General features: G+C 47.9%; 1 long non-coding RNA gene across 1 annotated transcript in view; it reads left to right on the top strand.

Moving 5' to 3' along the window:
• The first annotated feature begins 4035 nt into the window (after window positions 1-4035).
• Window positions 4036-13961, top strand: part of LOC124236319 (uncharacterized) — a 33401-nt gene continuing 23475 nt past the window's right edge. Inside the window, exon 1 of the long non-coding RNA XR_006887689.1 lies at window positions 4036-4112. This is a non-coding gene — a long non-coding RNA (uncharacterized LOC124236319). The remainder of the gene's footprint in view (window positions 4113-13961) is intronic.

Below are 13961 nucleotides of genomic sequence, written 5' to 3'. Positions count from 1 at the left end.
TGTGTGCAGTTCTCAAGCACTGATTGAGCAATTATGTCCCAGGACTCTGGTTCTGGACGGCTAGGATTCCTGGAAGAATCCAGACAAGCGCTCGGAGGAGTGCAGGGATGCCACCTAGAACACAAAGGAAGAGAGCCGGGGTCTCTTACTTTGTCTGGTTCCTCTTCTGCCCATCTGCCCACCATCTCTGGATGCCCGGCAGGGGCAGAGAGCAGAGTGGGGAGAGAAAAGAAGAGGTGCCAAGCTCAGCTCTGCAGTTACCAGCTGTGCAGCCTAGGGAGTTCCTTACCCCCTCTCAGTCCTAACCTCCTTACCTGTAAAATGGGTCTACAAGGGGTCTTACTGGGTTAGTTGTACTGTGTCAAAAGTACCTATGTAGAGCAGATGCCAGGAGATGGGAGCCAATATGAGTGAACAAAGAAAACTTGACTGTACTGTGGCCAACCCAAGGTATGTTTTATTAACGCAGGATTCCAGCCATTGAATCAACAAGACCCCAAACTGAGGGCACAACCTGGCCCTGACCTCATGTAGAACCAGGGTAAGGGGAGTACCTGATCTTTGGGATGACAGGGCTCGTCCAGAGATTTCTTTACTATGTTGTTTCGTTTCCTTGTATACCAACCAGAGTCCCTGTGTGCTGCAGCCATAGAAAGGCAGGTTGACTCAATCACTTAAATAATCCAAGTCCCTTGGTGATAGAATGTCCTGCCTCCACGGCTATGAAAACTAGTGCTGACATCAGCAACGATTCTAGCAGCTGGTGTTGGCTCAACAGTAACTGCATTCCAGGAGCTGTGCTCACTGCCTTACATGCATGTCTATTCTTCTTCTTATTTACATTTTACAGACGAAGAAGCACAGTCACATTTGGTTAAGTGCATTTGCTCACGCTCACACAAAACAGACATGAAGGGATGATGAGTCCAGTGCTCTCAGCTCGGCCCCTCTGCTGCCCATTGTGGTTTTACAGGTGCCTCTGTCATAAAGTGGCCCAGCCAGAGGAGTCCATCCCAGGAGCCCTGGGGCAGATCATTCAGGTGAGTTTCAGGTGGAAACTGGTGTTGACTTGTTCACTGCTCCTAGAGCTGAGGAGGCAGTGGTGGACTAGCGGAAGCTCTCCAACGTGTTCTCCTGATGGTGGTCCATGGGAATGAATGCCTCCAGCAGTCAGGCTGCAGCTCTCCCCCCACCTTGTCTAGAGCTTCCGTGTGTTGCTATAAATGGATGCTTCACAGATACTCCTCACCCTACTCCTCAACATATGGGATGGCCATAAATTGTGCATCATTAAAAAGAGTACAAAAATTCTGCATGCCCACGATGGCTCTGGGGAATGCGAGAAGTCAGGAAAAGATGAAATGTGAATATGTGCTAATCTTCATCTGTTGAGGATGAGGAAGCTTCCACAAAATAGTAGGAAGCTCATGGGCATAGCTCAAAGCAAATACCTGGCCCTGGAGAAAAATCCCTGGAGGCAGTCTAAGCCTTTGATCTCTTCAGATCCTTTTGTCACCTCACCTCTCCTCTCAGTGTCTGCAGAAGAAAATAGAAACCCTCAGGCCTGCACCCTCCAAACTCCTTGCGTTCCTCCTAATTGCACCCTCTCCCTCACCTGTTCTTTACTTCCAGTGGAGGAAGAGGGGTTAATCCTTGTAGTTGTGCTTTCAATTGCTGTCCTTGTGTGTCTTCTGGGACCTGGGACCCATGTCTTCCAACTTTTCCCTCCACCTGTCCCCTCTACTCATCTATAGCTAAGAGCAAAGCTTTCCTGCAAGACACTGCTTTCCCCTGCCCACCACATGTGGTCTCTCTTCCCTTCATCACCTAGGTTTTTGAAAGTGGTCTAAATTTACCACTGTCTCCTATGTCTTTGTTTTCCATTCCCTTGTCTATCTACTGAAATGTAGTTTCTACTTGCTTCCACGTCACTATGACCACACTGGCCTGACATCTGACCACCAGATCCAGTGGCCTAATTTCTGTGCTCATTAAGCTCCACCTCTTGGGATTTTTAGCATTTGAAACTGTTAACTGTTTCTTCCTTCTGGAAAAGCTCCCTGTCACATTATCCATGGTAATCATCCATGTGAACTACGTGCATTAGGGCTTGCATTCTTTCTACTTTCTCTGTGTCCTTTAATGAGTCCTTTTTCTTTGCTGTTTTCCTAGTGATGATCTGTGGTGAGCAGCCTCCAGATGGTCTCAATGATCCCCTCTCCTGGTATTCACACTTTGTATGATCTCCTCCCGCATTGTACTAGGGTTGGTCTGTGTGACAGAACACGACAGAAGAGGTAGCATGTCAATCCCAATGTTAGGTTATAAAAGACACTACCTTGGTCACTTTCTCTCTTTTAGGGGAAGCCAGTTGCCAGGTCCTGAGGAACCCTGCCTAGAAGCCTGCATGGCGAGGAAATGACATCTCCTGCCAACAGCAGCCATGTGAGTGTGCTTCAAAGCAAGTGCCCAGCCCCAGTCCAACCTTCAGGTGAGTGCAGCCCCGGCTGCCAGCATGACTGAACTCTCAGGAGAAACTCTGAGCCAGACCCACACAGTTGTTTGTTCTTTCAAGTTGCTAAGCTTTAGGGTAATCTGTTACTCAGCAAGAGTGAAGTAATATATCATTTGGAAACCTCTTTTCTCTCATCCACTCTCTGCTTGTCCTGATTATTTTCTAATTCCATGGTTCGAGTGTTGTCAGGATAAGGATAATTCCCAGTGAAGGCCTCTGCCCCAGGCCCTCTTCTTAGCTGCAGAGCTAAATTTCCTCCTGTTTATTGGTCATCTCTGTATCAAACTCAGTATGTCCTGAATTGAATCTAATGTTTCCACTCAGTTATTTTCCTTTTTTCTGAGTTTTACACCTTGGCTACTAGCCTCATTATTATTCTAGTTACCAAAGCCAGAAATACACAAATCGGTTTTGACAACTCTTCTTTTTCCCCAGTTCTGCCAATTCTGCCTTATAATTACTTTTCATCTGCCTCCCCTTGTCTGCTGCTCTTAGCCCTCTTTGAGCTTAGCCCTCATTATTTCCGTCTTAGTTCACTGACACAGCAGGGTCTTCCCGCCTCCAGTGTCACCGTCTCCAGTCAACCCTCCACCCTGCGCCTGAGTTGTCTGTGGAGACTGCAGCTCTTCACAAGTTACGTCCCTGCTCAATGCTTTCAAAGACTTTCCATTGCCTAAAGAATGACGTCTGAATTCCTTAGTTCAGAACCCAAGCCTTCTGCAAGCTGCCCCACGCCGTCTTTCCGCCTGTCCAGTCTCCATCTCCTCCCTTCTTCTCCAGACCGTCTAGGCTGTCACCTCAGCCCCGCCAGACACACGCTTTCACGCTGCCCTTCCCCATGCTGTTCTCTTGCAGTGTCTTGCCTCCTTCTTATGCAATATTCTCTCCTCCTCATCACCACCACACTCACTATTCAAAGTCCAGGCAAATGGCACCTCCTTGAGGAGCTGTTTCCATCTCCTGCAGTCAGAGTTAATTACCTCTCCTCCCAGCCCCCCAGCCCCCATCACAATGTATTCAAGTTTCCTAAGTTAATGTTGGCGTCTCCCACCCACTGGGGAGATTTGTGGACTCAGGGATAACAGATGCTTGAATGAATGAAGGCGTCTTGTTCAAGGTGACACTTTATTTACGTTTTAGTTCTTTAGGATCAGTTTAGCTAAAGCAGAGGAAGTAGGCAAAGCCACATGTCTAACAGTGTAACAAGGTGCAATGAATATATTTTCAGGCAAATTCACCTTTGCCCCTCACCTCTCCTTCCTTCTCTGTGTTCCGTGAAATCCACGTTTACTCCCTCACAGTGCAGTGGGCACCCAGAATCTGTGCAGGGCCTGTGTTACTGTATAAGGCTGTGTTAATGATTGCCCTGCGAATTTTAGCTCACGGGAGGCAGAGCTGCCCAGGGTCCCTCAGGCGTTGCTCTGTGCAGGGCGGAGTGAGCTACCTGCTCTGGAATGGGGTGGGGAGGGGCTTCTGAGCTGCAGCTCACATAAGGGCCTTGGAAGCTCTTGTTTTGCCATCTCGGTTCCGGCAGAGGGGATGGTGCAGCGGTCTTCCGGCCAGGTTACCTGGGGTGATTTCCACCATGACTCTAAAGGTCAGTGTAAGCTTGAATAAATCATACCTCTTGGGCACCGATTTATCTGTATTTATAATGAGGCAGGTGGACCCTTCAGGTCCTCTGAGTCACTGAGGCTGAGGTCTTTATAGCCTTGAACTCCATTTCTTAAAAGAGAAGACTGACGGGGTGAGGGATTGTCACATCATGTGGGGGTCTGCCACGGGGACCACCTGCTTTGCTGAGCAGACCTCATCAGACACGGTCAGATGGCCTTGCCGGTACAGCCCAGGCTCCTGGGATGAGCTGTCGAGACACAGATTTACGGTGTGGGGCCATGAGAGGTTTTAAACATTCCTCGGGCTTAGCCCTCTTGATGACCACAGATTTCTGGAAATTAGTCTCTGACATCAGTCCTCCCAGGAGACGCAGGGAGACTAAATACCTGTCTAGGTTTGTAGCATTTAGGAGGTTAAAGCCCCGCACTCCCAGGAGTGGACTCCAACATGTGGAGGAAGCAGTATTTTAGTCAAAGTCGCCGAATTGCCCTGGACAGGATCCGCCTCTGCTGTTGCTGTGAGGAAGGGGTTTCCTCATCAATCAGAGCCTCAAGGGAGGCTCAGGAGAAAGAACACAGACTCCTTCATGAGGGTCTTGGCTGTGCTCTCCCAGAAAGTCACACCGACCCTGGAATGTACGGCTGGAGTGAAATTAGGCAGGGGAAGCTAAAATTTCCCATTCCGTGTCAGTGCTTTTAATGATAGTGTCTCTGAACATTTTGATTTTTTTTGTCTAAATTAATTCTCAAAAGATGTTTAAGTCTTTGTCAGGAAAAATGGGAATTCTGTAGGTGAATTTTGTTTAGAAGTTGTCCAAAGTCATTTGTAACTTCCTTAAGTGCTAAAATTGTGTTTTATTCATTTGGTTCTGTTCGTTCACTCACCATGACCAAATTGCTAATCTACACACCCAAAAATATATATTTTCTGATATAACTGAAAAAAAAGTCTGTTTTTGAAAACACAAGGGCTTTCAGATGAATGTGGCTATTTAGCGATAAGCATTTGGCTCCTCCTACAAAAATGGAGCATGAGAATTTAAAAAGCGTTCACTCCAAGCACACAAGGTAAGCACAGACAGGAGTTCAAGTGAAGGGGCTGGAGGAGTGGTGACGGACTTTACAGAACATGGGGAGACCTGACTACTTGCCTGCAGTGGGTCTTTCCTGTGAGCAGTGAGAGCTTTACTCCGGAAACTCCTGAGGGGCTCAGCACTCAGGGACACCAAGAACCAAGGAGCAGAGGTCAGACTTGGAGCTAAAAATGAGGGTGGGGTAGCTGAAAGTCTGTTAATAGAGCAGTTGGACCCTCAGGTCCTCCCCCTACCCCATTCCATCTGGGGGCCCCCATCCCTGCTCTCCACCCGGCCCTTCTCTCACCCCCCATCCAGTGTAGTCCGGAGGTTTACTCTCCAGATGAACTGAGTGGTGATGTGTCAGGACCTGGGGGCCTAGGCAAAGCAGAGGACAGAAGATAGGGACTAAAGTCAGACTTGTGCTGACCTGTGGGCTCTTCAGCCCCTCCTCTGCCCTGTCTCTAGAACAGCAGAGGCTGACCGGTGTCAACAGGCGGGCAGCTGGAGGACTCTTCCTGGAGAGTGTGGCTAGCTCCAGAGAAGACCTGGCTACTAACCTGTGGGGGACCAAAAAGTCTGGTGAACCTCTGGTGAAACCCACAGGTTCTTGAAATCTCCATCAACATTCACGCATAACACTTCAAATCAGTTTTTCGGTATCTCATCCTGAGTATAAGGACAGCCCAGGCTCACCAGGTATTTGAGGAAAGGCTCCCTCATGACAGAAAGAGCCCAAAACAAACAGAAAAGGAGGATCCAGGGAGGTGGTATGGACAATGTAGGACATATAGAAAACACAAAATAATAAACCCCATAATTACTACCTCGAAACACATATGAGAAGATGTTACATCTATAAGACAAGGACAGAATAGAATGAATAAATAACCAGAGCAGAAGAATCTCAAAATGAAAAACAAACAAAACCCAAACAAAATAAAGCAAACAAAAACAACAGAACAGTTGGAAGCTAAAGTCAAGTAGAACAAAAGATGAAGAAAGGGAAATAGAACAGAAAGGCCAAGTCCATCTACTGACCTCCAGGAGTGCTAGAAAGACAGACAGAGAGGGAAAAACCGTCAAAGATGTAACACAAGGAAATTTTCCAGATCGAAGAAAACAAGTCTCCAGAATGATTATGTTTAAGGAAGACGCGAGGAGAGGTAGTGATAAGGAAGCCAAAAGTTAATGCCTACAGCTGATCAATCAAAAATTGCAACATGAGTATGTTACTAAAATATATGAAAGTGAATATCAGAAGAATTTGCTAGAAGAGTTTACAATGCTTGTCTTTGGGGAGTGGAACTGGTGACACAGGGGACAGCTTTTTGTTGTTTTTGTTTGTTGCTTTAAGACTTTTATTATTTCTTGACTTTTTAAGCTTGGTGCATGTATTACTTTGACAAAAATCAAAATGTACTTTGAAAAAGGAAACAGGGATAAAAGTTAAGAAAGCATCCCACTCCTGATGTTAATATGTTAGAGTATATCATTCTAGATATATGTTATACAGAAAAATATATTTTCTTACCACAACAGGATTATAACATCCATGCTGCTAGTTGTGTTTTTTCTTACCTAAAAATATACCAGAATTGTGCACTTCCCAGTAAAACATGTACTCCCAGTAAAAACATAAGCTATAGAGTGCTTACATATGGAAGACACTGCAGAAGAGAAGGAAGCTGTATAGAGTTAACAACTATAAAAGCTGCATGAACTGAGTGCCATGGGAAAGAAACAACAGGGCTGAGCTGATTTATCTAGGAAGTGGTTTCCAGGAAGTACTCCAAGCCACAAATGTTGTGGCCTCGGTGATGGAGAAGACAAAATGCCCCAGGACCACGCCAACCCTATGCCATCCACGGCTGTTGAAGTGAATGCCTGGGCCTGGCTGGAAGACTGGGCCCACGTCAGTAACGGCTGTAGCCCATGTAAGGGCCAATGGACCGGGCCTTGCTTGGTTACAGGAAGCTCTGTCCCTGGCTAGGAAGGAGGGTGGGTGGAACCAGGTGCCTTCTCCATCTTGGTGATGATATTCACCATGTGCCTCACCACACTAGACCTGAATCTTTTTTTCCTTGCTGAGAAGTTTCCAGCAGTTCGAACACTGTAAGCTGTGTAATGATGAGCTGAGCTGCCTTGAGCCTGGCGAGGTCCCATCACTGGAGGCTTCTGGGGAGAGGCTGTGTTGGGCCAGTGGGGATGCCTATGTGATCTGCTTGGGATGAAGTAAAAGCGGTCTCGCTTTTTCTCTCTTTTGTTTTTTTCCTGTGATGCCTCACCCTTCTACTCCTTCCACCTACAGTTTCTGCCTGTATAATTCCAACCTGTTTTACCTGGTCCAAAAGACTACCTTGAAGTGGGGTTCTGGAAGCTTTGGGATGGAGGCGACTGCACCAGGGCACAAACAGGACAGGGGCAAGGGGCAGCACATGGAATATAGAACCACAGAGTTCTGGGGCTGCAACAGGAGCCTGATTACTGTGAACATGGGGGGAACTCAGGTACACTGTTCTCCTTACTGAACCCAGTGGGAGCCATTGTTGCAACTAAAACACGTGTAAAAAATGTTAGTTCCACTTATCGCTCCCATCCTTTCTGTATGTTTCCTATTTCTGCTGTAACAAATTCCCACATTTAGTGGATTAAAATGACACAGATTCATTATATCACAGTTTTGGTGGTCAGAAGTCCCACACAGTTCTCACTGGGCTCAAATCAAGCTGGCACCAGGCTGTGTTCCTCTCTGGAGCTGCTGTGTGAGGACCCCTTTCCTTGTTCATTCAGGTTGTTGGCAGAGTTCAGTTCCTTATGGCTGTTGGACTGAAAGCCTGGTTTCCCTGCTGGCTGTCAGCTGAGGGGTGTTCCCAACTTCTAGAGGGCACTTACATTCCTTAGTTTGTGGCCCCCTTTTTCATCTTCACAGCCATCAAATGTGGTCGAGTCCCTCTCACCTTCAAATCTCTCTTTTACATCCTCTCTCTCCAAGATGGGAAAGTGGCTCCGCTGTGATTGCGTTGGACCCACCTGGATAACTCTGCATAGTCTCCCTATTGTAAGGTCAGCTCATTAGCAACTTAATTCCATCTGCAACTTTACTTCCCTTTTCCATGTAATGACACTCACAAGTCCCAGGGATTAGGACACGGACATTGTGGGGGGGCATTAATACACCTGCTACACCCTCCATCCTTCCTCTGCAGATCTCACAGAAGATTAGGGTGGAGAACCTAAGCACTAGAAGTTGGGGTATTTTATTTAGCCTTGCAGAGAATCCTTGCACTGGAGGAAAAGCTTCAATTGAGGGAAAGGTAGAAACCAGCAGCTTTTGGACCAGTGGTTCTCAAAGGATGCTCTCTGGACCAGCAGAATCAGCATCACCTGGGAACTTGTTAGAGATGAAAATTCTGGGGCCACACCCAGACCTACTGAATTAGAAAGTCTAGGGTTGGGGCCCAGCAACGTGGGGTTTAATAAGCCCTGCAGGTGACTCTGATGGGATCCCTTGCTCTGGAACTGTCATCCTTCCGTGCCTCACTGTGGTCCTGTGCTGGCCTGTCAGGGTGGCCTTAGGCTGGGCTTTCTTCTCTGCACTGTACTAAGCCACTGAGGGCTTCTTCTTAGGCTGCCAGTGCCTCCCAGCCGCTCTGGGCCTCCCTGGGGAACTGGGCACTCAATTTCCTCAAAAGTCAGGATGCTAATGTTCTGCAAAGGTAACATGACCCAGAAAATTGACCAGGAGGAACTGAAAAGCCTCTGGCAGGGTTTTCTGGGAAGCCAGCTGGCCTCATAGCTCAGACAGGGCTGTGAGAAGTCAGGACTGCAGGGCAGAGCCTCAGAGATGCCTCCAGCATAGGATGCAGGCTGGCCTGAGCTCTGCAGTGTTGCTGCAGGCGTTCTTTGTGTGCTGGTGTTTGAGGACCAGGTGAAACCAGAGATCTCGACCCTAAAGAATGATCAACCTCAGGGTTCACCCTGCAGGGTTAACAAGCACCCAGGTGATGGGGTCCTTCGACTTTTCTGAGAAACCTAGACTCACTCTTTCCCTAGGAGTCACCTAAGACATTGGGCCTCATTCTTGACTGCTCATAGGAATCATCTAGGGAGGTTTTCAAAATCCTGATGCCCAGGTAGCACCTCAGACTAATTCAGTCAGAATGTCTAGGGGTGGGACCCAGGTTCAGCATCCTTTGTAAAGCTCCCAGATAACTTTAATGTGCAGGTAATGTTGAGAACCACTAGTCCAACACAATGGCTCTTCATCCTGACTGTACATTAAAATAAACTGGGAAACAAACGAAAATCAGCAGGTGCTCAGTGCTATGTACCAGTCTCCGGGGAGGCCAGCCTGGGCGTTGCAGGTGTTAGAACTCCTCAGGTGCTGCTAGTAAGGTGCAGCCAGGATGAAACCCCCGGTCTAATGGGAGTAGTGCTGTCTCTTGTTGGCTGTGTGAGGTCTTGAGGTTCAGCTCCATCCATCAACTGTGGGGCGGGGTCCTCATCATTTAATTTCAAGATGTGAAGCACCTCACCTAGCCTTGGCCCATGGCAGTGCTCCGAGAATTTTCCTTTGTCCTCGGTTAAACTGGCTTTTATCTGTGTCCAGCAAGGAAAACTGTGGTAGAAGAGAGGATTGGGCCAACATATGGGACCTGAGTGGTATCCCTGAAGTGACCATGGAGATTGAAGCCTAGCTTTAGTCAGAGCTCTTTTTTTTTCTTAATGAAGACCCAGTACTCATATTTTGATGGATTGTAAAACAATTTCCCTCATCTTCCCTCTCTGCCTTTCTCCTCTGGCAGTTCTGTATAATGCACAGAGAAGCCAGACAAAGGAACAGAAAAGCTGACGACTCCTCAGCGCTTGCAGGTATGACAACATGGCAACCACACGAACCTTCCAGATCCCCGTTTGGGGAAGGAGGGTGAAGCAGCAGTGTCTGGAAGCCCAGCTCTCAGCCTTCCTCTCTTTCTGACAGGCAGGTAGGATGTCTCACGAGCTATCCTCTCTGCAGCTCTTAGCCTTCAGGGTTCACTTTATAGCTGCCAAAATCGGTGGGCCATTTCCCTTCAGCTACAGGCCCCCAGAGTATCGCGTAGTGTGGTTGATAACAGCAGGGTCTGTGGGCTGCTCAGGTTCAGCTGTTTACCAGATGTGTCACCCTAGGCAAGTTACTTACTCTCTGAGCCTCGGTCACTCCATCTGTTCTTAGTGGGTACAGATTTTAGTTCGTGGCACTCAAGTATGAGAATCATCACATTTCTCCAAAGTAGATAATCTGCCCCAGCTTTTAATGACTAAGCCGGTGGGTGACGTGTTCTGTCCAGTTAGAGGACCTCCTTCTCCATTGGATTGAGCAAGAGTCTCAGGGGATTTAAATGGCCCAGACACTCAGAAGAGGCCCTCTGGTATTCATTCCACGTTTATCACCACTGAAATTTTCTTTGTTCAAATCCACATGTTTACTGAAGACACGCGGTCCTAAATCATCTGTATCAGGTCATGGGATGGTGGCAGAGTGCACGAATGGCCACGATCCTTCACTCCTTCGTGTATCCTCACTCTTGGCAATGTGACATTGCAGCTCCTCCCCTTGCCTTTGAACCAGGGCTGGCCTGTGTCTTTCTTTAGTCAATGGAAGGCAGTGGAAATGAAGGTGGGCCAGCTCTGAGCCTCAAGGCCTCATGTGCTTCCGTGTTCTCTCTTTCTCTAAACTCACCCAGGTGCCAGTGGAACAAGTCCAGGCCAGTCTTCTGGAAGATAGGCTGTCCCAGACCAGCCAGGCCTGAGCGGAGTCAGCAACAGGAGACAAAACTGTAGTTGAACCTGGCTCAAGTTGCCAAGCTGCAGGATTGTGGGATGAGAAGTGCTTGTATTCTAAGTCACTTTGACATAGGATGTTTGTTAGTCGAAGCTGACATGGGGGCCTCCACCACTTTGGGACTACACAGACATAGCTGCTGCTACTTGTTGAAAGAAATCCAACTCATGCCCAGACTCGTGAGGAATTCCCCTCCCCACTCTCTCCGCAAGTTCCCCAGTGTTCCCTCTCAGCTCAGCCACCTTCAGCAAACTAGAGTCTGTGAGGGTGATGTCTTTCTTTTGAGCACTGTGCAGCTTTGGCTCTGGTTTCTGGAACACGAACACTAGGCACAACTCACTGAGGAAGGGCTCCTAGGTTAGAAGACACAGAGTGGCCTTTATCTCACAATGAAGGGCATCATTTCATTTCATTCTCTGTAGCAAGGAAAACAAAGTACAACTCTATAGAGAAAATGGCACTGGAGCCTACCAGGACCTAATAAATGAGGGTGAACTAATGTGTGTGGGGTCCATAGCACAGAGCTGGGTACACAGTTTCTGTGAGATGGTGGAGGAAGGGGCTGTCATTAGTATCACTGTTGCTCTGTCCACACTGCACTGAGGTTGTGCTGGCCTCCTGCCTGGGGCCTGCCCATTGTTGCAGCCATAGAGAGAGGCAGGATTGTCTCTCGCGGGTGCCTGGCAATGAATGAGCTGGGACGAGGGATTCCTGCTCTCCCCAGCCTGAAGGGCTGTGCCCAAACTTGCTTCCTTCAGAAAAGGCCCCGAACTCTCTGGATGTGGGGCAGCTCCCACTTGCCAGTACTCCTCTAAGCAGTTGGCTTGTGTGCTCAAAATAGTTATTCTCCCCATGCAAAGCTACTCTCCCACTCGTCCTGTCAAAGGGAGAGCAACGAGGGCTGGGTGGGTCTTGGTGCCTCCCAGCCTGTTGTTCTATAGGATGCCCTGGGATAATGAGTGACTTTTGACCCTGCTGACCTTTCTGCTTATGAGTTTCAGCCTGTACTAAGTGACAGCCCTGGTGATACTGAGCCTGTGGGATTCAGAAGTCCTCCTAGGGCCTCTCTTGGTCTTTGTTCCCTGGGTGTTGGGAGGGACTTGGAGGAACACAGTAGACTCAGGGAGCAGAGTGGAGCTGCCATTCAGTATGGCCATGGGCCCTCCCCATGGGGTTGTTCCATTTTTCTTGTCCCAGGAGCTTGGGGTGTATGTGCACTCCTGGGGAGCCGGCCTTGCCTTCTTCCAAGGAAGTTTCTCATGCCTCACAGGGGGAGATTTGGTTTCTAGTCCTGCCTGATGTCCCTTTCCGATCAGCGTATTTGGCTTCCCTTCTTTTGGGACTGCCACGGCGTAATGATGTATTTCATGCTTCTTCTGAAGGGGATCTTATGTCTGAGTTCACCTATTGACATGTAAACCTTTTGTTCTTGCTGAATGACTCAGCTGGGATGCAAAGGTCAGTTTCTTTGAACAGATTTGTTAACGATGATCTCAAAATAATGTCACCCATTTGAGGAACAGCAGGTACTGCCCTTAATAGACCTTGATGGGCTTGTCTGGGCCAAGGGCTGGCCTGGGAGTGATAGGCTTGGGGCCTGCTTACCTTGTATAAACCCTGGGGCTTGCTGATCTCATCTGTACAATGAAGTGAGAGGTTCTGAGGATCACAAACATCCTCCAGCTCTGAAACCCTGAGGCTGTAAAACGAGGTGAAACTTATTAAGTAGGGGAGATGATCTCTCGCCAAGAACACAGATATCTTTCCTTCAATCTCCACTTAGCTCCTGCTGACATCCCCAAGGTGCCCCTCCCTAAGAGTTCAAGATCTGACCTTGTGTAACTCTTAGGCAAGAGAGCACCTTCTTGCTCCCTGTTTTTTCAGACCGTGGAATGCCAGCATACGAGCCAGCTGGGATTTATATCTCTAGCATTGGTCACTGTTTGGTGCTTGTTGGATTTTGAGATATAAATTATGCCTGTGAATGTGGCCTGCTCCAGGACACGTATTACTTATTGTTTGAGGTTGAGATGTATAAAGGATCAGATGTGGGAGACCGAGCGAGTCTGGGTAGGGACAGTTTACAGGACCTGTATTCTTGTCCCCTGTTCTTCATTCACTCACGTTGGTTCCAGGCATTTGGAAAATGAGCAATGGCCCATACACTTGAATGCAAAGCTTGGGTGAGCTGCCTTTGGCCTTGCCATCCTCTCCAGCCCTGGTCTGTGCCACACACAGGAGTGGCGGGGTAGAAGGGGAAGGAAGTGCTGGGACTGACCCTCAGATTCCCTAGGTCTGACAGTGACACATTACCAAGCTTGCTAGACAGGCTGCCAGTGCCCTGTCACCTCTCTTTCTATGGAAAGAAACGTAGAGACAGTTATAAATTTGTTGAGATTACCTTTGACAATGCCTTAAACTGCCTGTAAGATATAGAATAAATAGGCTGGTGTCTACAGCCCTGGACAAAAATGTGTGCTATAGATGAATAACGCACAGAGCAATGGAAGCATGCAATAAACATATCTGCAGGATGCAATCTGACACTATTTCATTGTGATTACTTAAAAGAGAGCAAAAGACTACTTCACACCCATTCGCATGACTTTACTAGAAAAATGGAAAATAATGGGCGTTGGTGAGGATCTGGAGAAATTGGAACCCTTCTGCATTGCTGGTGGGAAAGGAAAATGGAGCAGTCACTTTGGAAAACAGCTTGGCAGTGCCTCAAAGAGGTCAACATAGAATTAGCATATGATCTAGCAATTCCACTTCTAGGTGAAGCTAAGTGAAATGTCAGACACAAAAGGACAAATACTGTGAGATCCCACTTAAATGAGGTACTTAAAACAGGCAAATTCAGGGAGTAAAATGGAAGTTCCTCGGGGCTGGGGGAATGTGGGCAGTGGGGAGTTGTTGTTTAACAGGTA

Source organism: Equus quagga, chromosome 2 (genome assembly GCF_021613505.1).
Source record: "Equus quagga isolate Etosha38 chromosome 2, UCLA_HA_Equagga_1.0, whole genome shotgun sequence".
Lineage (NCBI taxonomy): Eukaryota > Metazoa > Chordata > Mammalia > Perissodactyla > Equidae > Equus > Equus quagga.
This window is presented reverse-complemented; position numbering and strand designations above follow the sequence as displayed.